The 26638-nt window shown below is 43.1% G+C and overlaps 1 protein-coding gene across 10 annotated transcripts in view; it reads right to left on the bottom strand.

Annotated features, from left to right (window-relative positions):
• LOC106743884 (voltage-dependent L-type calcium channel subunit beta-2) overlaps positions 1-26638 on the bottom strand; it is a 94192-nt gene that overhangs the window by 54956 nt on the left and 12598 nt on the right. The gene's annotated exons all lie outside the window — the stretch shown is intronic.

Here is a 26638-nt window from a genome sequence, read left to right as displayed (position 1 = left end):
CTACTCGAAGGAAAAATATTACATTCAGATAAATATTTGCTAAGGATTATTGGAGTAATTATTTTACTTAATCTAATTAAAATAATTACTCCAATACTCCTTAGCAAATATTTATCTCAATGTAACAATGTAGTCTTCTTTCAGAGTATTGATTGTTAGAACAGAAAAGAAGTTTTCAGAAAATTTTACAAATATGCTCAATCGATCACAAGTGTCATTTTACAGACATATCCTTTTTTATTTTGTATTCTATAAGAATTGGAGCAAGCGTCTTTTTTATTTCCGCATTGAAAAAAAATATTTAAACATTTATTTATGGGATATAAAGGATATAAGGTTTATTTCATAGAAATAAATCTCTTACTCAAATACAGCGAAACAAAATTTTATTCCTAATAAATAAATCACCTATTTTATTTTTGAAATAAATATTATTTATTACAAATAATTGTTCATTTCCTCGACATAAGTTATTTAGTTGCAAATATCAAAATTAAAAAAATTTTTAATTTTTTTTTATCGAAATATTTCCAACAAATAAATTAACTCTTTCTAAATAACTTTAATTCCTTCTCACAATTTACGGAACAACAACGCGCTGCTACTAGTTTGCTATATTGCATGATGCAATGCGAATCAGCTAGAAGTAACTTTAGATCCAAGCAAATAAAGATTTGTTTTTAAGACATAAATTTAATCTCCGGAAATAAATGTCACTTATCTATAATGATCAAACACAACCCTATTATAATTAAATATTATATTGCTACAAAATTATAATTAAATATTATATTGCTACTAAAGATAGAAATTTGCCACAAGTAAATTTATTTCTCCAGCAAGAGCTAAACGAAATTTTTCCTACAATTCATAAGAAATATTTCAGAGAAATATATATTCAGTCATCACAGTCAAATTTTTCCATAACCCACAGATATGGAAGAAATGTCACGAGTAACATTTGCTTCTGAATATTTCGACTTTTTCCTCGGCGTGACGTCATCGAACAAAGTGACCGCGACTAGGAGCCTTAAGATCGATATTTTGCCACGTAAACCGTACAAAGTTAACATAATCGCGGAACTTACGTTTAATGCACCGTAATCGCGACGCAAGTAGCCAACGCAGGTTGATAATGAACTCTTCGAGTTATAGAGAGGCGTCAAGGTGAAACGCTATCGTTTTGATAATTGCGTTATAACGGCCGGAGAGCACTATAATAACCACAGCTTAGCCTCGCGCAAAATGGCTCAATTAGCCACTTGCTATTGATACCGAAATCATCAGCTACGTGCCAGAGTGGCTCACGACGCTCGGACCGCATCGCGTTAACGACGTTATCGACGGAGCCGGGGAATTCAGGTGGAACTTGTCGCCGTTCGGATGCACCTCACAACGAGAAACGCGCCGCATTCGCGGCCCGGCGGCACGCACGTCCACCTTATTACGATGATTGCCGATGCAATCAGAACCGCGCGATTTCCGAGCGGCCTGCTGAAGTGAGTTACACGTACGTGCCGCATCGCCTAATTCGGGGTGTAATCGGCAACAGCGTCCGGGGCACAAAGTAATAGACGTCGAAGCGGTAGAAAGCGGCCACCGCGCCGTAGCCGGCGCAAAAGCGGGAGTAAAAAAAAGTGGAGCAGAAGGGACATTTTTCGGGTACCAAAGGGAGTACCAAGTCGCGTCAAAGCCGCGCAACCAACAAAGGTCTACTCTCTCTATATCTGTCGGTTTCTGAAAAGTTGCAACATGTGGTTAGCGGTGACATAGCCCGCCTATATACCCTCGGTAAGTTTCTCTCCGAGGAGACGATCTCTAAGAATGCGTTTCTTATTGTCCGCTTACCTACCTTTGCTTTTGTCGACAAACGGGCCATTATTTATCGCTTGCCTTAAGAAAATGAATGAATTCTAAAGGACAGAGGATAGAGCGAGTTAAAGGAGAAACCTATATATACGGAAATAGGAACAAATTTACGGCGGGATAAAAAGTTTTACGGAGAATCCAACGTGAGTCTGCGTTACTGTTTGTTTAGTAGAGGATGCATTTTTGGCTAAATTCATGACGAACTATCCCTATTGTATATTTCACTTTTTGGAGGATCCAACATCGAATGACCTGGGGTGAGTGAAAAAATGATGACGATGAAATAATGCGAATATTGTTAGCAGAAATTGATTGATTGATTGATATTATATGCCACGGCAATGGAGCGGCTGTCTCCTATTTCGAGGCTTCATCTCAGTCAGCTGTGGTTATAACGATGATGATGCGTGCGTGTCCAACGTGTGTGACACGGGCGCGTGTCACTCACTTTCCCTTTCTTCGGCGTTCCGCCAGATGCGCGCGTGCGCGACCGCGTTTCCGTTGCATTTCGCATCGTCAAGTGAGCAATGGCGAGCGCGATACGTCAAGAAAAAAATGATCATCCGAGCAGGTAAAAGTCATGCGACCAGGGGCCGTCTCTACGTGAGTAAAAGTCGGACTGGTAGATTATCGTGGCAACCGCGGGCTCTTTTAAGGAAAGTGGGATTCATACCAGCCGTAAAATGACTTTTCGCATCCGGTGGAAAGGAAAAGGTAACTTATAAAAGCGACAATGAATAGCATTTCGAATTGGGACACACCATCTTTTGCGCGATGATTGTAAAGATTGATACCCTCAAAATCCTAAATGTCCTTTCAGTTAAACCGCGCAGGAATTTACTTAGAATCGCCGAAACGAAACGTATGACTTGGGTTGAAAAAATGTACGATCTTTTCGAAGAAAAAATGTACATCTTTTCAAGGAAAAGTGCCATCAGGTAATATTGGGAACGTCTGAGGACGCTGGAAGCGGAAGGACCGAGACGATGTTTCCTTCGGCAGTTTATCGAAGGAATGATTTTAAAGCGCACCTTTTTTCATTTCACCTTTGATATTTTCCGGAACATTATTCTTAGATTCTGAGACATAACTATTGCGTCGTTATCACAAAGGGATTATTGAGCGTCAAATTATCCATCTATGCGCCTTTAATTAAATGCGGCGCGAAACAAAATACGAGGCAAAAGTGCTCCGCGCTCGCGCAAGATTTCATTCGCTCGCTAATAATCCGCTGAGTGGGTTAATTACAAAGCACAAACGTGCGACATTTTATCTGTGGCTCAGGCTGAAAATGAAACATGTTCCCATCCGGTGAATATCGATCCGTAACTTTTGCGGTAAGGCAAATAACGCAAAATCGCGCTCGGCACCGATATATCAATTCGATGAAAGTCGTTTCTCCACGCTCGGACACGTGTGTACTTAATTTAATTGACCCGTAATTACACCTACCGATAAGACTCGGCCCAGATCCATTGGGCAGCTCCCCGCGTATTCGTGTAACCCGATTGAACGAAGCTGCATATTTCAGTCGCATGTAAACCTAGTCAGTATTACATGCTCGGTAAATTACAGCCCTGGAAATCTTATTAAGCTGCATTAATTGCTACACGGAAAAGAAATTAGTATTTATTCAAGGTTCATATTCGAGTATTTATAAGCAAGAATATATAATTTTATATAAAGATAAAACACTTGCTTACACGTAAAGAAATTCTACCCCCATATTGGGGGGATTCTAGTCCGATGAAAACATCATATTCTTGTTATTCAAGAATAATTTTCACGAATGGAGTGGACAAAATATTGGGTAGAAAAAACGATATCTCCAAACTAAGAATCGCATCAGTTTGTAGATATCGTTCTTTCAATCGAATATTTTTTTTTCTCTCAACCCATAACAATTATTGATATGATATTTTTCGAACATTTTATAGAACTTCCTTATAAATAAATTTTATTTTCATAAGATTATACATTCTCGCTTTTATATGTGAGAATATAAGGCCTGAATCGGTATTAATTTTTTACCGTGTACACGGAAAAAAAGTTAATCTTACGCGGAAAATCTTACACGGAAAAACAAATTAGCCTTACATTAAAAATAAATGTTCTCATACATAAGCAAGAATATTACAATCTTCTTAGAAGATTTTAGAGAGAATAGAATATTAGCAAGAATGTTACAATCTACTTGGAAGATCTTTAGACTTGATTTAATTGAATTTGTACCGACGCAAATATTACGCTCAATTCGAGATGAAAAATCTCCTAAGAATATTATAATATTCTTGTTTATACATGTGAGAATAATCTGATCAATAGCTTGAGATCATATATTTTCTCTGTGTTATTGAAACATTCCAAATCGAAGGAACGCTGCGCACAAAAGCCGCATATATATATCTTATATATTTATCGAATTTACATTGCATTTACATTGGATTTAATTTATTGCTTAAACGTTTAACTGCATGTTTCTCAAGAGCCGTTCAAGTGAACCCAACTTCGCTGTAAGAACCGGCGCATATGGGTGCAAAGTTAACACGCGCGACAGGAATTCGACTTACTTATTTAACTCCGCGATACGTGTTCGTGCGGCAACTGTAAGCCGCAGCCCGCATCGTTACTGTCAGTGCGGCCGAGGAAAGTCGCGAACGACGGAGCTACGTGGAGAACGAAGAAGGAAGAGAGAAGAAACGAAGATGATTAAACGAGCGGCACGACCGGCCGGTGTACGAGTGGCACTTAGTCGCATTAGCGCCGCAATGAAATCGCAACTCGCGCCCGAACCGCGTCGCAATCGGCCTGCGATCCGCGACGGCAACGGTCCAATGCGTCCGCCGCCGCGCCGATCTTAATTACAATCGCAAATGAGACGGCGAGCGGATAATTGCCGCGAATGTCGCAAGTCCTTACAATGTCGTCCGGCGGGTGTTCCCTCTTATCCCTTCCTAAGACGATCGTATTGGGAATATCACGCGTTTGCAGCTGGAAAGCGCATTCCGGGAACTTCGGACTGCCGATCACTGGCCCACCGGATCGGTGCCTAATAACGTTTTAATCGAGCACGGCGGCATAATTAATTAACAAATCGCTGTTCCCGCGTCTGGACATCGGGAATGCACGGGTGTCGCGTTAAATCCAAGCATCACCGATCCGATGACACGGAGAATGTGGAAATGTCGCATTTGATCGGAGTACGCCTAATCAGAAGCTCCCCGAGGAATCCGATTATATGGCCTGACGTCCTAGGCAGCTCGGCCCGCAGGTTGTGGCTTTAATTTTACAATACGTGCCTGCACGTAGTGCACGTTCGGTCAGACATTCACGTTAAGCGACATTAATAGAACCTGTCCGCTGCGCGTATAGAAAGTGCCACTTTGTCCGGTCTAACTGTATCTCCTGATATAACAAATTATGCGCGCTGCGACATTTTTCTGATGTTAATACATAGTACTGATACATGTGATGTTTTAACACTGCCAATAATATCCTCTCTCTTTCTCTTTCTCTCGTGGTCTTCCGTTATTTTTACGCGAGGCAGGATCCGTTGATACCTTCCGTAAAGTTCCGGCTGGTGAACGTCGCGATCTTAAAGAAATACTCCGCGTATGATTTATATATCGGAAAAGACCTCGTCTACTTAATTCGATCAAACTCCCGAGCAGGATATTATTAATAGCCTGCTTACGATAACGACGGCGACGACGAGAATACGAGTCTTGCAAATATATCCTCACGATATTATTGAAAAAATAAAAATACCACCGGCGCACGGCCTACATGTGTAGATATGGTGCAAATATCCAAGGTCGAGTGCGTCGCTGACTTCTGTCGACAGAGAGCGTGTCCCCCGGAAATGCGGCTAAACGGACAATCAACTGGACGTTAGACACTTTACGATTGCATTTTATTATACGAGCCGCTCATTACATAGAAAGTGCATTCTCTCTCTCTCTCTCTCTCTGTCTCTCTCTCGCTGAGGCTGCAAGCCCATCGATCAATGCGTCCCCGCGCAGATACCTCGCGATGTTGACTTCCGCGCTTAACTAGCGCCTATATTTAAACGTTTACCACGCCGCAGAGATTTCACTTAGGCCGCCATAAATTTTATAATACGCCGTAATTAGACACGCGGCATTCGCGCGGGGATTTCACTCGCGTGACATCGCGCGTCCCGAGCATTCGTACGCTATTACCGTTCCGTATGCAAGCTCTGCGTCCGCTGGTTTCGATAAATCTTTGGTGCCATTACGCAGCAACGTTATTATTATCGCTATTACTTATATTTAGATGCGGTCGGATTGATAAGGCTTCCAATATTTTCGCGTCGCCGCTTACGATTCCTAATTAATCTCGGTTGCTTTGTTCCGCAAAGCGCCGACGCTCGATCGATCGCGCCATAATGGCTTTCTGTTAGCGCTTCCCTCCGCTATACAACTGCACTTGCATTTAGTGCTCGTCGACGCTTCTACGGAATGACGCATGCTATGTCGTCTGTGAAGCGTCACTTGCGATTCTTCAAATGCACTTACTTCGCAAACACGCGCTCATTGCAAAATTACACCAAGAGAAAAATGTATGATATTTGGAATTATATATATATATATATATAATGTTATAACTAAGAAATTATTATAGTCAAGAAAACCCGTAAATGTAATGTGTTATTATTATATGGGTTATAATTACAATATATAGGCATAGATGCGACCAACGAATGTAAAGTTTTTATCGTGAATTTTAATGATTTTAAGCATAATTATGGCATGATTAATTCGCCAATATATTTTAATTTACTTTACTTGTTCGCTTTAAGTTTTTACTTCTTGTAGTATTAAATTATACTGTTGAAAAACTACATGAAAAGTTGCGCTGCTTACATTACATATGGACCATATATAAAACATCCATCAGTGGTAGGATTAGCGTAGTGTGTAAAGAACTCACGACCCAGAAGTCTCGGATTCTCGAATCCCCACCAAGAAGACGTGTTTTTCAGATACAATATAATATTAAATGGCTAATACGATTTCAGGCAAAATTACTATTCGCTGACATTATTCGCTGTTAAAAATAAAAATTAAAAATAAATGATAAATTTCATATTCAGGAATATGAATATATATCCATGATTCATCGTTGTAACTATATTCTATAGTACGTTTTATGTTCATTTCGGATTATGACAATCATGAAATATAGTTGCACGAATAAATGTCATAGTTATTATAACTATAAATACCGCTTTTTTATCCCTTCACTATTTTTGCATGCTTGAAAGAACTATAATTAAGACCAAAGTTGACTATAAATATGTAGATTATAGTTATTCAAATTATCTCTTTCTCTCAATGAGGATAAGAAGTACGGTAACAGTGTACAGCAAAATAAATTTAAAAATGTGATTTGATTTATCATAACATTTGATCTATCTATTACTGCGTAATTACCGTTATTATTACGTGACTAAAAATATCTAACATATAAAATATTCTACCTGCGAATATATATTTCTCTAGGAAGAGAGAGAGAGAGAGAGGCAGGAAAAATAACGAAACCTTCACAACGTTCTCTGTCTACCTATAAGAAGGATAAGATTTATAATTAGTATCGCAATTACGTAATTTTCCATATTATTAACTCAATGTTTCTAATTATCGCAACGATGAAAACACATGATAATTGCACGCATAATTATTCCGTTCGTGATTTTTTTACAGCAAATGTGTGCGGAATTCTGCATTTCAATCTTGTGTAACGGGTGTAGAAATAATATCAAATTCGAATTTCGTCACTGTTGTATACGGCGATAAGTCTTTGTGATAAACAAGTGGATTTATTCACGAGCTTTTTTTTGGCTGCGTTTTAAATAGATTCTAATGTGTAACGCACGGAGTCGCTCGTCAATATGCGCGATCAAAGTGCGCGAACAGCCGATCGATTGCCAGCCAATGCGTTTCTGTTGACACCTTTCTTCAGGATGGAGCCGCTTCCGCACGGTAACCAATATGTATATTTAGACTTTCGCCCGTTCGCTGAAGTTTCACTTGTTACACTGGCATAAATCATTCCTGCGAAGTATTTCCTGCCGTGCGTTACACCGTGCTCGCACTAAACAGCCGTTTATTGATTTATTTTCCGTGCCATCAGGAGGGAGCAGCGTAATGTACTTCCCGGCAGATCTTCGGAAAATGTGCTCCCGGCAAAAATAATCCCTCCCCTGTTCCCGTAACGACGTACGAGTGATAATATAATTGTACGCCGAAATTCGTCGGGAAATCCGTCCGCCGTTTCGGAACAATTAACGTCACGAAGAATATATTTGGAATAGACGATTTCGCGCGCAGGAGACGCGGCCCGCTTCTCACTCAATAATTCGCCGCTCGTGTACAGAAGAAGACGTCTCGTCTCCGCTCGGCTTTAATTTGAAATCGTTTCGCGATGAGACTCATTTTAGCGATGCGCGCGCCCACGACTCATTTGTGTGTTACCAACACCTGTCCCAGTCGCGTGATTGTCTCCGAGATGTATTATTGGAGGAGCATTATCCATGACTCTGAATAAACGACCCGATTATACCGTACGCTATAACGTTACGCTTGCCGGGTTATGCTGTCACACGTAACATAGGAGCTCCGAGCGGGAGAGAGAGAAAGAGAGAGAAAGAGAGAGCAAAGTGGGACGGGACTTTTTGTACGCACGTTTTCTCTCCGATACTCGCGAGATCGCGCTATCCGTATTTATTACGCAATGCTGTATCGTAAGTCGACACCTTCCGGCAAGCTGAGACCAATAAAAAAAGCCGCGCGTTGCCGGCCTAAAGATGCGCAGAAATAACCCATCGGACCTCACGCAGACGCGCTCGACGTCTGCCATCGTAAATCGTAAGAGTTACACGCACACGTATGGCGTATCAAAGACGATCCGAGGGCCACGATTTCCGGGAATAACAGAAGACGAAGGTCTGTTCGTCTCGACCACTTTAGAAACTTTCGAGGAGAGGAGCCCAGCTTAGAGGGGGAGAGGCGTTAGAGAGCGAAAGAAAGAGTGTGTGTGTGTGTGTGTGTGAGAGAGAGAGAGAGAGAGAGTGAGCGAGACGGGCAAAGGGGGAAGGGAGGACGACGAGGTTGGGCAGGGCCCGGGTAATGAGTATAATCAAAATGGTTTAGTAGAAAAGCAGCCGCGAGCTATGCCTTACCTTACCAGCGTACGCGGTCGCGCATTTGAATTTGAATTTCGAGCCGGCTTTACTCGACCATAATGTTCGCCGGTCACGCAGGCGCCATCTGATCGACGAACAAATTACCGGTCTGAGGATCTACTATTCGCCCTTTCCTATTCGTCTCTAGCTGCACTATTGTTCCAACAGGCTACTTTAATCCTCCTTATGGTTTTTACGTGCACACGTCGGACGGACGGACGGACCGACCGGTCATCGCTACCGGCATCATTTCGCGGACGTCCTATCCACATATGTTTCGCTAACCTTTACATGCATCCCTTTAAGATAGTCCTTTTGTTCCAACTACCGGTGGAGCTCGTCCTCAATGAGTGCAGGGTATTGGTGACGTCCTACTTGACCTTCCGTCAACCCTCGGCGACCCGAACCCAGAGGTCAGGGATACAAATGGGCTTAACTTCGATGACCCCTGTATTTTCCTTTCTATAAATATGATATCCTCTCACCCTCTTATTATGTGCATTTGATAAATAATGTGAATTTGACACTAATAAAGAAGATGGTACTACGGCCCCTTTTGCCATTTACATTTTGTACAATAACTTTGTTAATAATCAATATTTTTACTTGAAAATTTAACGATTATACTCGTCACAAATTGTTCAATCGATTCTAGACTCAAAATTATGAAGTGTGTATTGTTTAGATCGTTATTTATAATAATATAGCGACACTACATAATGGATCGAAGAAGAACAGAAGTGGTGATGTGGCCCCCCAACTAAAATAGATTAAAAAATTAGTTTTGTTTAAAAAAACAGTGTTATTATAAATTTATATATTTATTCAAAACAAACTCTTAAAAGAAATAACAATGAATATAACCGTAGATTTTTAATATAGATACTAATTTGCTTATCAAAAGGTAGATGCAAACTGTTAAAATGACAATTTTTACAAAACGAATAGACTTTTAAACTTAACTTGAATTATTGATTTATTAAATAGCTACTGCAATAAGGGAGCCACAACATCTTACAAGAGCCGTAATATTATTTTCTCCTCTATTAGAGATTGAATGTGATTTCGCAAACGAACGACATTTTCTTTAAAGATTACGTATTTTTATATAAAGCGGCAGTGTTTTGTCNATATATATATATATATATTTATATATATTCGTGCGATAATATACCCAAGTTTAAAAAGAAGTATGTGTAATTAAACGCTTAAATGTACCTTGAAGACATTTCGAAATGCTCGAAAGTAAATGCGTTATAATAAATGTCGAACATTTTAGACTTTTTGGAGTGTAAGAAAATTCTATACACGGAGTGTGTCATTTCTTCACTTTCATATCTTTACTCTCTCTGAAGAAGTGGACTGGAATATTGATGAAACGTCGGAAATAAATATATGAATGCGCTGACCCGAAAGCCTAATCAAGCAAATTAGCATTTTCAATTATGTACAAAAGAGAAGTTAAATAAAAGTGAGTTGGAAAACAAAAAGAGAGAGAGAGAGAGAGAGAGGAGAGAAAGAGAGAAAGAGATTTTGTTTCATTCACCTTAATCGATAAATATAAATAATATCGATGTATGCCTACATTACATAATTTCTCACAGTTATGATCCTTCCAAACTATTCCTTTAATCCTGATAATTCAAGGATCGCTCATACTCGTGCAGCTGCATGGTGATTATGAAATCCGGAGTCCAATATGAGCTCGTCACATTCCGAACTGCATCCGGCATGGAATTCGCCATGGATTTGGGGCGGATTAATGGAAATGCATTCCATAGAGCGCGCGCGAGATGAAGTACGGTCCTGGCGGGGAGCGTTAGGAGGGGCGATGCCTAACGAGTTTTCTCGAAGAGCCACGCATCGAAATTACCGTTGGTCGGTCAATGCTCATCGGCGCCGCCGAAAAAACATAGCGATCCGGCGAGAGGGAGACGCGCGGGGTGCATCATGAAAACTCGTGTATCCAGCAATAATTTCATTCCCGGCGACTCTCGGGCAACAGCCAGGTATAAGGCGCGCCACGAAGAAAGCCGAAACAAAGAGTAGTGCGGCTGCTGCGTGGCGAACGGATGAAATTATCTGTGAATCACAAGTGTATGTGTGTATGTATATATATATATATATATATATATATATTCTCTCCTCCGAAAATATATATGTATGATGGGTGATGTTATGGTTGGTAAACTAGAAATTGTACACACTTTCCGGCGGACCTATGTTCTACAGGTTTGCTGCTGTAATTGGGTAACAATGCGGAAATGTCTGTCAAAGACTTTCTTGGAATCTTTCCCTTTTATTTTCATCGTTCGACAATACTGATGTTAATATATCGCAAATGACTATATCCGGAAGCAATCCGCCGTTAATTTCCTGTGTTATCAAATGAAACTAATTACTGTATTTATGGCAGTGCCGAGAGGGAGTGTATATATTTATACAATTACAGTTATTATAAATATTAAATTTGCGATATTAATTACTTTATTTTAATCATGTTGAGGGGCTCATTAATTGATGAGATATACTAAACACATAGTGATACACGTCATTGAATAATTTAATTGCTTCTCATATTATTTCGCATTATAACATGTTTATAATGCAATATCCACATCAATTAATAACAGATACGAAAACTTTGCTATATGTGTATATCGTTTATTTAAACAATGCTAGTTAGCAATTGATGTGAAATAATAATAAGTGTAACGTTACGTTTCGGCGGCAACTGTGGATTCACGGATATTTTTATAAATAAGTAATAATCACAAAACACAAACCAAAAGCTCAGGGTCGGGTGATACGCGTTAAAGCTGCAGATATTTTTCAACACGATAGCATTTGCTTCGGCAGGCATTAAGATTCACGCTCGAGAGTATCGCGCGAACACCAGAACGCATGCGAAACGTATCGCTAAAGGATGCAGAATCCCAACGCCTTTGAGCACTAATTCATCGCACGAAGCTAGTAGGATACACTCTCAGGGGGGTCGGGGGATTATAGTTTATGCTCTGTAAATCTGAGAATAACGTGACCGAGCTCTTCCGAGTCAGTGGCGCGTGTCCCATATTGATCACCCCTTGTGCTTGCGCTTTATTATACGCACGTATCCCCTCGAATCGCGTCGCAACTTTCAGCTGTTGCTGCAACCATCCACCGTCTCTCGAACATTGAATCCCGCAGCTAATGCTCCAGAAAATCACCTCTGACTTAAGATCCGGACGTCTTCCCTCGATCGCTTTGCAAATTCGCTACGTGTGCAGCGATTGTTCATCCGAGCAGCCGTTCAAACACTCAGACGATACGGAAATTTCCCCGACGACGTAACAGTAATACACAAATCACCAAAACTCGACTGTTCCAGAAGAGTGGATAATTTGGCCGGCAAAGAGTCGTGCGAGTCACGTTTCTTTCTTTCCGTAGCCTCAGATGCTGCACATATAGATCGAAGTTAATTCAATAAATAAATAAATAAATAAAATAATTAATATAATCGATTTTCTTCTGCCCCGACACGCGACAACGAGCCATTAACGCAGTGCATATTTTCATCTTCCACACGAAGGCTGTTACTTTCTCGGCATTCCGCTGTCGGAAGTTCGCGAAATTCACTTTCAAAGGTCCCTCGCACGAAGCTACCTCGTTCGATGCGTTTTCAGGCACGAGATCGAAGTTTTCACGACAAGCGGCGTAATTTTGCATCTGCATCGGCCCGCTGCACCTGGTTGTATCGCGACTTAACGGCAGAACGCGGCGGAACGTCGAGTAATCCCTGTACTTCCGCCTATTAATTTTCCTAAGGCGATTGTCTCTCTTTCTCTTTCTGCGTGTGTGCGTCTACGACGCATTTTTCTCCTCGTATGAGGAGGATACAAGGCGAGGTAATTCGAGCGCGGTTAAACAGCGGCCGTGAAGCAACGTGCGGACCCCTTATGCTCTCTAAATACTTAATAAGGCCCGACAAGGGCGTCCCTAAAGCCACTATACCCGCGTGTTCCCTCTTATGGATTAAGACGCTCGACGTGTCGGAAGAAGCAGAGAAACGAGCTGGTCTCGGGCCGAACTTCTTCGCGTTTACCGGTAAATGAATTCAAGACGGGACGTGTGCGTCGATATCGCGAGTTAATTGAATTTTCAATTAACATGAAAAATACGCGGCAAACATAACGAGGTCCCGAGGATAACGCGACTTTTTAAATCACCGACTGTAATTGCCGCTTCCTGCGGCGAGTTCCTTCGGCCTTTCCACGGTTAGCATGACGGCATTTTGTTGTTCGTGATATAATCCGCGAATGCATTGAATAGAGGATTGGCGTGTCGGACACAGTTGCAGAATTTCTTGGAAGTATGGACTAATTAACAACTCGCTTCGTTTTCACGAAACGTTGCAGTGTCTGATTCTTCTAATTTATCTCCGCCTAATCGGGCCATATAATAATCAGCTCGACACACGCGAAGCATAATTTATACGTTTATTATCTGGCGTATGTGTTTTTCATCATGTTGTGTGCCGCACTGCCGTCGGTATCAAGCAGTCTCCTTTCCGCATTCTTTTCAGGCCTCGCATTATTTTTGCGCCCGCGAGAATAATAAAATCATATTTTACGAGGAGATCGTATTTTCGTCTCTGTCGCGAGGTTTATACCGCGGATTAATTTAACACAGACCACGGGTAACGAGCAATGAGCTGAATCTCGAGGAACGGCCGTCGTTTACGGCGAATATTTTAATCACATCGCCTCCTGGGCTGATACTTCTAGGACTATCGTGTAGTGCCATCCGGACTGACCGCATTCTCACCCGCGTGACGTCAGCATCGAAAAGAGCCTCTTTACCGCGCGTAGAGGAAGCTCATGAATTTGCGCCTGGCTACATGTCGGTGTGACGGCTTTAAAAATTCTCAACGTTCGTTTATGGCCAGCTAATTAGATTTTTATCTTCATTAACGGCTCGCCCGGTAAAGCCAGTCCCGTGAATCGCGCATTGCTCGCCTGCCCGTGTACCGGGTGTCTCTGCGATCAACACGCGTCACTGAGCTCTATGTGACGAGTGGGTACGTATCCATCCGACGAAACTGTACGACCTTGGAACGGGAACGTGAAATGCGACATCGCACGCTGTGTGTTTCCACTTTAGAAGAAAGGTTACGATTACGTCGAAGTCTGGACCAGCTTCGACTCGTTTATTATTCCTCATGCTCGACTATGCTCGCAATAACAGCATTTGTCAACACGTAAAAGAAATATACGCGTATGAGGCGTCACTGTTTTACGTATATATCGCCGATGAATATTTCGCGTATATTTCGCGACTAATTCCCCGCCGAATCATAAACAAGCGAACGGCAAATGAGAACCAGTTATCTCCCTTTTGCTCTCCCACAGTCGCTCCATTTCAAATCCAGGATAATGCCATCGAAGCGAGCGCGCGCAGAAAGAGAAGGAGAGAGAGAAAATGAAAGAGCGAAAGAGAAAGGGTGAGACAGGGAGGGAAGGAGAGAGAGAGAGAGAGAGAGAGAGAGAAATGCAGGCAAAATATTTTACGATCGCTTAAGAGAAATCCAATTTTCGATCATCACGCGTGATTTACATCGCGCGGCGACACGTTAAAATTCTACGCACGGTGCCCCGCAATTAATTCGCAGACGACTATCGTATTTCAGCATTAAGAATCGCGCGTTACAAGTAAATTATACTTTACAAGGAGAATCTTCTATCTCCCCCTTTTTTGTATATGGTCGTGTTTGTATTAATTTACTCTGACGATGCCGACAAGTTTCATTTAAGTTCTCGCGTATATCTCCAGGAAGTAATGTCATACTTAATATTCACTGTATTGTTTCTTCTTTCAGACAGATCGTGCGTCATTGCCTTTGAAGTTAGATCAGTTCCAATTCGTAATACTGAAAATTGCAGTTAACGACTTATTCACTACGATTCCTGAATCGAATCTCGTTGCAAATTCATAAATTAATCCTGTTGAAAAAAATACGTGTAAATAGTATAATTATAATATGGTATAATTACAACTATAATTATATGATACAAATTATAAGATAAAAATCAGAATATAGAGTTATATAGAAACAGTATATAGATAATTGTAGATAATATATGATAATATATATTTAAAAATATATAATACCTATTAAATTCATATATTATAATGTAAAGTGTAGTTTTAACGTTGCTAATTCGCGTGTATCATTCGTATTTTTCGGACTACCGAATGGTAGAAATTCCGATAAGAGTAATTTGAAATGCAAACACAGAGAGCTGAAACTGATGTCGCCTCGTAAGTGCACGATGCTAAGAATCGTCCGTTATTACGAGAAAGCCAAAATAGCCAAGTGTAATGTTTCTTATCGTATAATCGTACGATATCCTGCGGGTATCTCCAGGCCAGTCGATATCGCGTAAATCACCGGTGAACGTCCATAAAACGTTAAATCTCTCTTCCGTGCGCTACGCAGCGTACGAGCATCTAAACGAAACAAAACTCGCAAGGCAATTTCGCGGCTATACCAAGGCGCGGTCGCCAGGTTTTACGACTTTCATTTAATTCCTGCACGCATTTTACTGGCGAATTAAGGGCTCCAGGACGAAGTCGTTGCTGCCGCCGAAGGAGGCCTAAAGGCAAGCGGGGGGAGACTTTTCGAAAATTTGGAATTCGATTAAGGTTCGCGCCTAGCATACCTTGTAACTTTTATTATGACCCGCAGGAAGGAACGAGAATGGGAATGTTTACTATCGGCTCTGGAAGTAGACAATCTTACGTCAAATAAGAGGATGCACAGCAATAAAATACCATACAAATGGAACGGAGGTGGTGGCCCTGTGTGCAACAACTCGTGATTTAAATGACAATGCGCAATGTTATATTAGAAGTTTATATAATCATGAAAATTGCCATTAGCGTGGATCACATCATAAAAAAGAGGAAAAATATTTGTGAGAATAGAGACAAAAAGAGGGAAAAGAAGACATTTATTATTCTAATTACCTGTTCCGCTCTTTAGATTTTAATTATGTAATTTATGCAGACATTCCGCTTCCACTCCCAAAATTAAAGATGGGCGTTCCATTGAAGCTCAAGAATGAAGTTCAGTTCCACCTGTTGTCTATCCAAATATTATTATCCACAGAGCGCTCTTTTTTTTTTTTTTCTTACAGGGGTATAGCATCTAAGACCGTAACACCCTCATCACGCGCTTCCATCAAACATCAAAATTCCAACATCAACGTTGTCAGCTCTGTCCAAATGAGTACGTTACGAAGCCGGTGCGAACGACTCCGAAACTGTCACGTAGCTTGAGTAAGGGGATTAAGGAAGTGGAGGGGGAGCAGGGGGGACAGGTGCGTCGTGAAACGCTCTTAAGTTATTCATGAATTCGTTTAATCGGTTTCTGCGCGTACCGGGATATCTCGTTCTCTAGGTTTTTACCGGCCCGGCCGGTAATCAACGTTAATTCGTAGAAACCGTACCGGTAACAAGGACTATAAATTCTTTATTAGCCGGGAGCACTGAAGCCTTCTTTCTTCATGCTTGTCTCCTTGTCCTTTTCGTGATTCCTCCGTTCATAGTCCGCGAATCCTCGATATACTGCTCCCCGCCGCAGATACGCCGCGGTGTCTCGAGGAAGCTTGACATTTATGCGGAGGATTTTTTGATGTACCGTTCATCGTGTGTTCCGGGTTTTACGGTGCGAATGAGTTATTCTCGCGACGTTGCGAAACGTACCCGACTCGTTCGAGCAATTATGGCTGATCCAATTTCAAATAGACAAACGCGCACGCCATCCGCTTGCATCGTACGATTACTCGCAGCATGCAATAATCTTTTAGTCTCCCTCTGAGAAATAAAGAAATATTTATTCTTTTATTTCTTTTCACTTGCACTTTCTTTCACTTGGACGCTTCTTCCCCTCTGATGAGCTGCTGGAGATATTGGAACGATCTAAAACGATCGGTAGAATCGTTCAGATTGTCTCATTGCGGAGATAACTTTTTCAATCTTAAATGTTCCGCTTGATTTGTTGGTTGGAATCTACGTACATGCACTGCGAGACTTAGCGCGACTTCCTGCTTCGCGAGAACGACCTGAAACCACTCCTTGAGATCGCGAGAATCGTGGCTACGGAAGAAAGCTGGGTCACTGGAATGATCGATTTATATCGACAGTATGACGAATTAATAAACCGATTGTTTGCTGAAGCGAAACTGGAAACTCGAATATGATTCTGCGGTTCGTGTTTCGATGCTATGGGAATACAATATACACATATTTTCGTATTTACTTGACGATGAAAACACGACGGTTGGAGTAAACACACTTTGGGGCATCGGGACCTGCTTCGGTCCTCGGTATACACGCAATTAATACAAAGTATTGTTCGTAAAATGGATGAAGAAAGAGGCAATGAAGAGGCGTGGTGGGTCGGTCCAGCGGCCGGGAAAATGAAGGAGGGAACGGAGCTGGACGATAATCAATGCGAAGGGAGCCAAATTCAAATCCACGGCATTTGGCCGAATTCCATTAGTTCCGGAGAAGTTAGTTACCGGTTTTCAGAACGGATTCCGTGTGGATGGAACGATGGGGGCGAGCTTGCGAGTGCAATCTGCCATCTGAACGGCACGAAGGGGCGAGTCTGCCCGACCTACACCAATACGTCGCTAAGGAGCAACCATTCGGCCTCAATCGCGATCGAGATTGGGATGCCTCGCTGGTGGTGTTCGATCTGGCACCGGTATCCTGTCGGAACGCGCTCAACGGGGTGTCCGTTGTTGCCCCGAGGGCGATCGCTGGGTGAAAATATTGTTCACGAGGCCCGATATGATCAGCGAGGTAACTTACGTATGCGTGGCATATGCATATATAAATACTTGTACGCAATAATAAATGAAGAAAAACGTAATATATTCATTCATCGCATTAAGGAAAACAAAGCTGTTTACTTGATTTAATGAAATTAAATGTCGAATATAGAGGAGAGCACCAAGACATTGATATATCGTTTTATTTCTGAACTCTAAAGTAATGCTGAAAGCATAAAATTAAATTTTACGCGCAAAAACACAAACCAGCAACATTTCTTTGCGAAAATATATGATAATCTTATGGAAATTATTATGTATTTCTTTGCGAATGACTATTTTTTTTCATGTTTGATAATTGATGCTTCTAAAAACTAGATCCCAAAATTGACATAACCATGATACCTATAGCACAATAACAAAAAATAAAATTAAAATACTGAAATTACATTATTTTATGTTTTTATTGTATATCCTCACATGTTATTTTTAATTTCAGATATTTAAAAACATGTTCAATTCTACGATGTGTATTACTTAATCTATTATATCCTGACCATCTTAAACAAACAAACAAAAAATAAAGGAAAATCACTGCGACAGTTTCAACTGTATTTTGTGAAATGATATTTCACAGCAAAGTTTAGCTATGTCGGTTGTAGGCCAGTTAATTCAAGTATCTCAGATCATGGAACCAAACTCTAACTTTTCTTAGATGGTGGTTTAATGACAGAGAATAGAGCTTGGCGCAAGATCCAAAGTGACCTAAAAAGTTCAAAACTTACACTATAAAACAGCATCGTTAAATAAATTATTTACCGCCGATTTGTTGCTTGAACTTTCACAAGGAGAAAGCTCAGCAAAACTTCGACACAACGAAAAATCAAACGACGCTAATAACGTAACCGAGCGCGTTAGCAAACAGAAACTGCGACTTCAGCTCTAACCAATGTACACAGCAGACGAAGTTCATGTACTGTCCGCCAGATTTAGAACCCGGTTTAGACAGTTTACAACCTAGGGGTGTGTCGGTTTACTGTACTTACGTCGGTTTTAGCGCTTTTCTTCACTAAATTCTATAACCTAACTTAAAAACAAAAGACCGCGAAAATCTTCGATCTTTGCTATCGTCCCTAAATATAGAAGTGGCACCTCACTGGTATGAAAAAAGACAAAAGAGAAAAAGAGAAACCCGGACCAAAACGGGACGCGCCGTTAAGAATTAATCACAGAGCCTTCATCCCCTAATCTGCTGGTGTAACTTGTTTCCCGGAAAGGGCTATCTATTCCCTTGACAGCCTTCTGCGTGCAAAGTGCAGCTGCGACGCAGGCTAATATGCTCCATCCATAATTGTTAATTATTCGTCGAGTCTCGGCGAGTAAAGAGGAGAGAATCGCGATAGCGCGTGCTCGAGAAACAAAGAGAGAGAGAGAGAGAGAGAGAGAGAGATACGGCAGGCGCTGTCTTCTGCTAGAAATTGGTCGGTGACTAGCCGGCGATGTGGATAGGTCGCGAGCAATTTGGCGGCTGGTAACGAAGGGCCTGCGAAAACAAAGGCTCGTCGTCGCTCCGGCCAATTGTTGCATTATTCATGCGTTTCTAGCAAGAAGCGGTCGTAAGCCAGTCTCGAGACTTCCACTCTTTTCCCTCGCCTTTCGGAGCCTCGGTCCCGAACGCATACCCCCTGTCCCGCGCTGCCCTTCAAAATTCATTTTGTTCCCCTTGGGCGCTTTAGACACACCATTAGTGTGCCAGGAGCGTAGTGCGGCCCGGGCGACTTCGATTACCGCAACACCGGAGGATCCTCGCGGTTGGAACTTGTCTGTTTACTAGATGGTTCGTCAGCTCGTAGCAACATAAGGACATTTGTGGGATGTCGACGGTAATTGATGTTTGACAGTCCTCCGAGCAAATATTTAAGTACGAATCCGTAAAAAAAATATTACATAAACTGCCGAAAGGTCGACTCGAGAGTTCGATCAAAAGGTCTGTTCTTTTTCGTCGAGCTAACGTACACTTATGGAACTTAGAAAGAGACACGTGTACAGTTAAGACTTGGTGAGAGGAGGAGAAGAAGAGAGCTAGTACAAGCTAGCGGAGCGAAGTCCAGCGAAGAAGAACAGACCTAAGATATGTATTGGGATGTGGGGGAAGGACGATGGTGTACCACAAGGTGCGAACGCGAGAAGCTGCGCCTAACAAATGTCCCATGGAGAAACAAATCCTTCCTTCAGGAAAGTGTAAACTTTCCGTGTCCACATCCTTTGTATCGTCACATTTTATTCCTCGACTAGGAAATAAGGGGAGCTATTGTTCAGAGATCCGTTCGAATTATCTTAATGAAGTGTCACTAATGTTCGGCGCGGCTCAGATTGCTTGGAACCGGTCAGTTCTCTCTGGATGGCTTCGAAGATTCTTCATCCTTAACGTCAGGTAGCCGGTCTCGTATTCCCGGTCCGTAAGTAAATCGGGGCTGAGAGGGCTGCGGGGTGAGATCCTCCGTGATAAAGTGCCCGTGGAATCTTGAAAGTGACAAGACGCGACCGTTCGTCTTACTCGCCGGAGCACAATCTCCGGATGACAGCCCGGCCGAATCCTGCATACTGGCGGCGCAATAGATTCCGTCCGGCTGCGAGGACGCGCGCGAGAGAGGCGCGAGAGAGTTGCCAGGGCGAGAGGGTCGCCGGTGCTACTTAGCGTTCCATAAATATCCATGAATTACCGGAGGAACGGCTTGCAACCGCGGCGCAATAACCTGCCAACGCGTTATGATGTTCGGTATTGTGCCGCGCGTTGCTCGCCGCCGCGGAAAAGATCGCAATAAACTTGTCAGCGCCGACACAATCGGCCACCTTAACGAATCGTAAACGCCAGCGGCGCGGTGCATGCAAGCACCAATCTATTTTCGGAAACGAGCACCGCCTTACGGTTATATTGTACGTACCGCACGTTCGCACTCGCTCCGACTATTCCCCCTTCCTTATCGTTCATCGGCTTCGAAATGCCCGGCCGTTGCGTTTCGGAGGATTTCAGGCGAATGCAAATTATGAAGCTCCTTTTCACCGAACTAGGCCGCACATTTTTCCTTTAAAGTGATGCAAATATACCTATCCTCCAAAGCGTAATCCGTGTATTATCGCTGAGAAGCAGGTGGTAGTTACAAGTATAGGACTGCAAATCAATAAAATCTTGCCGATAGGCTCAGTTAATAGACAACGATCGTTTCCATCAGTAAAATCTGACTGCAGAAATATTGAAAGGAATACTAATTATTCTTCTTCATTATCTTAATTATTCCTAAAGTGTTGCCAATAATTTTGCTTGAAATGTTCTCAGTGATGTGTATCATTTTTAATTGATTTAATTACATAATATTCATAAAAATGTATACATTCTTATTCTGACGGGATCCAGAATCTGAAACCTCTGGCTCTTGAGTCGCTATTTTACGAACTATTCAACGTATCAAATTCAATATATGGTTGAGTGCATGTGCATACGTGTATATATATAGCTTTGTTGCAAAACGGTGATTCGCAATAAATTTCCCGCTGGCCAAAACCAGTGAAGTATAAGACGGAAGGACGTGGAAATGTGTGTCCGTGAACAGTCAGTGAATATTCACTGATTATCGGCGAAATATTGTTTTATTCATTCAGTCAGTGATATTTCACTGATTTCGTTTAGGAGAAAAATGTTGAAGGAAACAGGAAAGCTATTATTTTTTTCATCATATTCACGCGCTTATCACGGTGATGGTGTGTGTGTGTGTGCGTATGTATGTGTGAAAATTAATCTCAAGATTTCGCTGTTATTATCCGTGTTAATCCGATTAGTTACGAACTCTCTCTCACACGCGAGGCACATACCACGACAGGATTTCGTTTCGTGAGGAGCCCCGTGGTAACAAGGTGGATGGTACACCGTTGCGTATATTTATAGTACAGGTAGGATACTCGTTTCGAGAGCGGTAAACAGCCGCCAAAAAATCGACGCGCAAACCGGGTGGAACCCGAAAAACGCCCCCTCATCCATCCCGAGAGCTCCCCCTGCCTCATCGTCCTCCCTCTCTTCTGCCGCTCAAAATGTCGACCGGTGTGGTACCTGTTTCGATTTGGCTGAAGGGTCCGCGTACAGAGCGCGGGACGAGCACACACCAGCGGCCGGGGGGGGGGGGGCCGGGGGGGNGGGGGGGGGGGGGTCAGGGGGGAGAGGACTTTTCGGTGGAGAGAAGGTCAGCCCTCTCCGTTCCCCTGTCATTTGTTCGAAGCTTCAAGACGAGAAGACTCGTCTTCCATGCATGCACGTATCCCACCCACTCATACAGCCGTGCTTTCTGACGGTGTGTGCCGCTGCTGCTCGTCGAGCACTCGCATACCTGAGGAGTCCCCTCTTAGTCTACCACTCTCCGCGCCACCCTACTTACCTTTATACCTGGCGAACTGCGTGCACCGGAGATACACGCGTCATTAAATAATCCTGGCCCGACGTTCTCATCAGGATCTTTACGAGGCGAAATAATATTCGGCTGTCCGGCCGGATACCACCACGATATTTTACGTAAGGATGCGAACCGGACTCGATCCTCGCGGCCTCTTTCGTTGCGAGGATCGAGAATTGCCGCAGGATTCGCGGATCTGCGACTCTCTGCTGGTTTATGGCGGATTCGCTGGATTCGCGCGTTTATACTCTTCCCGGAGCTTCGGGCCTGCGCGAGAGGACACGCCGAATTCTCGGACCTCTCGTGGGGAATAGAAAGTTGCGGGTGCTCTACGGAAATGAAGGAATTCCACGGTCTCTTTGTGAGATATGTACGTCCACCGTCGGACCCGACGAATTGTTGATTTGGAATTACGCGCGAGTGCGTGTTACGATACACCGATACACGGAGCCTTGCACACCGCGCGCGCGCGCGCGCGATGTAAAAAGCGCCGTGCAAGTAATCTGGCAATAAGACCACGACATTAATAATTTACAATCTGGTAACTTGTAAACAGCCGCCCGGTGAAACGTAACGGCGTTATTTATATCGCTTAGCGCCTTACCCGCAGCGCAGGCGTAGTGGGGCGCGCCTCTAAACAGGAAATTATTATGGTCATTTAAAGGATGTATAAAAACGCGATAAAAAGTCTCTTCGTTAAAATTAGTATGCGCATATGTATAATCGACCCATAACGCGTGCGCATGCGTTCATTGAGTTGCAAAGTAATATCCCCATTATAACTTGAAAACCGCGGCATTGCTCACACTTCGGCCCGTGGCCGTCGTTGCGCACGATGAAGTTGTAAATTTGCGGAAAAACGAACGGCTGAAAGTCACAGCGCGTGAAGGATCCGGCTTTAATTGCGCGTAATTTCGTGACGAGAAAGCGTCGTGAGAGGATCTTTCGCGTTATTAACAGGAACGGTTAATCGCCCTGCAACGCCACGCGCCGCTCGAAAGCAACAAGAATAGCAGTTCAGCCGGCGCGCCGTGTTTAATCCTCTTAGGGGGGCGGGTGAAGACGCAAAGAACGTCTGATCGCTTGTTCTCTTAAATGGAATTAGTGGAAATATAGCGATTGAATCGGTAAATCGGTATTCCACCGACGATTAATAATCATTCTCTGATTTTTCGTGGAAACACTTGGCACATATCTCTTTAGCCTTACATTTCGTCGATTTTCATCAATGGAAGATTCATTGTGAACTATATATAAATATATGTATACACACTCAATCGCAGATCGCATTTGATATAATTCGTAAGATAACAGACTCAGGAGCCGGACGACTTCAGATTCGAGCTCCACCAGGGGTAAGAATATTTTTATACATTTTTACAAATACAATATAAATTAAATCACACATAATTAATAACGTGTCGGACAAAAAATCACCGACAACACTTGCAAGATAATGAAGATGAATACGACAAGAAAGTATGAATACTTTCTTTTAGCGCGGTCAGACCTTTACCGGGTGAAAACGGTCGCTGCCGTTCACCGAGGCTACCGGCAAGATCTTATTGATTTGCAGTGCTATACTTATAAACGTGACCACCGGCGACCATTGACTAAGTCTCAGTGATAATACGCTCGTCGTACTTGAAAGTGTGCGGAAGTGAACAAAGAGAAAGGATGCTGCGGACTTCCGCGGTATTAACTCATTACGTAACGCGTAACGCTTTGCCGCAAACAAGAGAACTCCGGCCAGTTAACGAGCGAGTTAACGATCCGACTCACCTTGCATCCCCGGCTATCGCTTATCGCGCCGCGAAACCCTCTCATCTCGCTGTCGAGCGGGGCGCTTCCATCAAACTAAGCCGCGATCATGCCACCTCCTCGCGTGCTTCACGCGACTCTTGTCCGCGAACACAATGCTCGATCCTCGTGGATCTTTCCAATTAAGCGGCAGGAGTCCCCCCCTCCCCCTCCGATCAGGTGCAGAGGCATGAGAGGGTGCATGCGCTCGCTCGCTCGCTCCAGCCGCTCCGTTCCATCCACTTGGCCGTAGGGCATGCGCGTCACGAGAAAAGGGAAGTCCTAAGGCCCCGAGAAATACCCTCCTTTTGCCCGCTTCATCGCGCGCCGGTCACTCTATTTTCTTTTACCTCCATTTTGACCCGTCTCGTTTAACCGTGTCTCCCTCCCCCTCCCTGTTCCCTTCCATTCCCGTCGTTCACCTTGCGCGTCCTCTCTAATGCAAGCCGGCGACACTCGTGCCGTGGCATTCCAAGAAGAATAATAATTCTGCAATTTTGGAGGCATGCGGCCCACCGAAGGCTTTTTTTCGCAGCTAATTCCGCAGGTGTACCGGATGAGACGGCAGAAGCGGCACCAGCCGCCACCGCCGCCGTCGCGGCCGTCGTTGACGGCGCAGCGGCGACGTTTTGCGCGAGGCTTAAAGCAGCCTCTCGTCGGTCTCCGGTTGGAAGTAGGATTGGCCTTAAGTCGCGACACGGTATAGACGAACAATACAACGCGAACGAACGGACGTATTTCAGGAAGACGCGTATCGCTTCGCGACGTGGCGAAAGGAAAGTCGCGAGCCGCGTAACTGAAGTAAGATGAGATCAGCGTCAGACGTCGCGTTGGCGTTCCTGTTCAGCTATATAATTGATGAAGAGGAATGATTACTACACTCACACACTGTCAAATGAATGCAACGTACGCGGTAAACAATTCTGCGTTAAAAACGGTCCACCGAAATTTTTACTTTAACATTGAACAGTACGGAAATATAATGTTAAATCAACATGCTCTCCGTGTTAAAATAAGAAAAAAATTTCAGTTTTCAGCATAAAATGTACTGTGTATTGTTAAAAGAAATATCAACTGCGACATACTGTTAACTGTTTGAGCATTTTAAGTTTCACGTCATTACAGTCTCCTTAAGCCCATCACTGGCCATTCCAGTGCAGCGCACAATGCGTGTGCACGCACACGGAAGAGCGCGCGTGTGTAAGCCTGGGGTTGAGGAGAGCGAAAGGATGGCGGCTTAGAAGAACGTGTTTAAGAACCGCGAGTTGGAGGGAGGAAACAAAGATTGTAACTATGGCGTGCTGTAACAAAACACAGTCTAGAAGTGGGCCGTAGCCTTCCAGCCTAGGACAACAAAGACCCTGAGTCTTGCCTTTGCGCGCGCGCGTTTGTCCGATATGCTGTTCGAATCGCCCGCTTCTTTTTACAGCGTTTAATTTTTCTTTCTTCTTCCATGCCTGCATCCTCCTTCGCCACAATCGATGCGATCGACGCTCTCGACGATGCTGCGCGCAATGTATCTTTATGTTTGATATTTTCCCGTATTTCTGGTCTTTTCTACCTCCGCGAGTGTTTCACGAGAAAGGAGCAATGTCATTAACTCGTTAAACAACTGAATTTCTCGCGCAATAAAGAAAATGTGCGATCGACTTTAAAAGCACGAGCGACAAGAGTTCTTCAACTAAGGATATTAGGTGGCCGATACTGTTCATCGGTTTAACGGTACGGTGAGAGAAATGTTGCCGCCATGATCTACCCGGATATTGCTAATTTGAAAAATGTAAGGTCTATAAATATATTGCTAAGTCGATTCCACGTCCGCTCGGTCGGCTCTATTGATTGAAAACGCGTTATCAGCCGGTTAACGCGTCACGTCTCGATGGTAGGAAATTGTGCGTGAGGCGCGTAAATCAGAAATATTTTTCGGTGAATCTTTATACCAGTTTTGACCACGAAGTGATGCGCACTTTCTCGTCATTTACACACTGGTGATACAGGAATGTTACAAGAGTAAACAAGTCTTGTAGATTAAATCATGCATAAAAATGAACAAGATATAAAAACGACTTGCTAGTTGGAGAAAATTCGAGATCTCACGCGGAAGGATTTCTCATGTATTTGCGCCTTAATTAATCTTCCGTTGAATTTGTATTTATAACTACAATGTATAATGCCGACTCGATTGAAATATATGTCGATAAAGGTTATAAGTCATGAAATGACTTGTAACTGAAATGTCACTGAAATGCGAGCCTGCTCGGGCCAGTTGGGAGCAAAACCAAACCGCGTATTTCAGCGCGGTAAACGATTCCGATCAGTCCCAATTGTGTGTGAAAATGCTACCCAAAGGTAGCAGATAATCGCAATATTTCTACAATTTATGAGCCTCGTTTTTGTCCTTTCCTCGTATGCCATTTATAACTGCAGACATGCCGCCTTAACAGGTACATCACGCACTCGAGGTATCGTATCAGAATGCAACTGCGAATTCCAAATCGGAA

This window comes from Dinoponera quadriceps, unplaced genomic scaffold (assembly GCF_001313825.1).
Source record: "Dinoponera quadriceps isolate SergipeBrazil2010 unplaced genomic scaffold, ASM131382v1 scaffold1070, whole genome shotgun sequence".
Lineage (NCBI taxonomy): Eukaryota > Metazoa > Arthropoda > Insecta > Hymenoptera > Formicidae > Dinoponera > Dinoponera quadriceps.
The sequence above is the reverse complement of the archived record's forward strand: the minus strand, read 5'-3'. Positions and strand labels throughout refer to the sequence as shown.